The sequence below is a fragment of the Austrofundulus limnaeus genome, unplaced genomic scaffold, assembly GCF_001266775.1.
Source record: "Austrofundulus limnaeus strain Quisiro unplaced genomic scaffold, Austrofundulus_limnaeus-1.0 Scaffold22, whole genome shotgun sequence".
NCBI lineage: Eukaryota > Metazoa > Chordata > Actinopteri > Cyprinodontiformes > Rivulidae > Austrofundulus > Austrofundulus limnaeus.
Window position 1 is genome coordinate 481799 of NW_013952424.1, and position 1136 is coordinate 482934.

At 45.2% G+C, this 1136-nt stretch overlaps 1 protein-coding gene across 1 annotated transcript in view; it reads right to left on the bottom strand.

Annotated features, from left to right (window-relative positions):
- Window positions 1-1136, bottom strand: part of atp2b2 (ATPase plasma membrane Ca2+ transporting 2) — a gene marked incomplete in the record, with an annotated part of 105903 nt that extends 104767 nt beyond the window's left edge. Inside the window, 1 exon segment of the mRNA XM_014004113.1 lies at window positions 864-1136.

Consider the following 1136-nt stretch of genomic DNA (forward strand, 5'->3'; position numbering starts at 1 on the left):
GTTTATATTCTGTGTGGAGCTAAAAGAAAATAAATGTTTGGATAAAAACTACTCCATTCGTCGACTGATATCGATAGATACCGAATTTCGAGGCTATTATATGAAACACATAATATTGGCCCTTTAATGTGAATCAACATCGCTCTCTTCATCTAACAATTAAATGGACGTGTATCTTATCAATCACAGACTTGTGAATTGAATGAAAATTGTATCCTGACAGACTTTATATGAAGAAACATGGTTTCATCATCCAAACAAATCAATGTTATTGTGAAAAATAAAGCTGATCTACTTTAAAACATGTCCGTTATTAATTGAAAATAGCACGTTTGTATATTTTATTGGCAATATTTGAATCTATTATATTGTTGAGTTATATAGAAACACATTCACAGGTTAAAAACGGAAGTTTTGAAGTACTATAGATGAAACATTGTAGGAAAATATGAGCACTGGCACACAAATACTGCTTTCTGCAGACAGCAGGGGGGGTGCACTATAAACCAAAAAACGGGTCGCCCAAATTTCTGCATCCCCGCTTAATGCCTGCTCCATTCTCTCTTCAAGCTGTACGGGGGGGTGGGGTGGGTGCAGCCCACGTTCGCGTAAAGAAGTAAAAACGGGAAACTCGCTCGGTTCCAACCATGCTGCATACCTGCGGCAGAGCGCGCGTCTCTGTGGCAACCAGCGCGGGTAGCAACAGTGTGTCATTCCTGCACAAGCATCTCTCTACGGATGTCAGGACATCTCCCATCTGACAGTCCCTCTCCTAACAACCACACCACGGACAATACAGGCTAAAAAACGGATCGAAACAACCGGTTTGGAAGAAGATTGTCCAAATCTGAAGCGTCTCTTACCTGCTTTCTGCTGTTCCTGTGTAGGGACAGGGGAGGAGGAGGAGGAGGATGAGGAGGAGGAGGGGTGGGAGCAGGTGCGCCAAGATGAAGATAGATACCGAATTTCGAGGCTCTGACGACGAGTCGAAGCGGAAAAATCGAGCGCGATTCGGAGCTCCTCGTGAGGTCACGACGCGCGTCGCCGAGGCGTCTGCATACTTCCCAGGTCCAGTTTTAGCGCGCAGCTGCTGCTGCGTCCAGGTGGAGCGAGTCCATCACTGCCTCAACCAAACA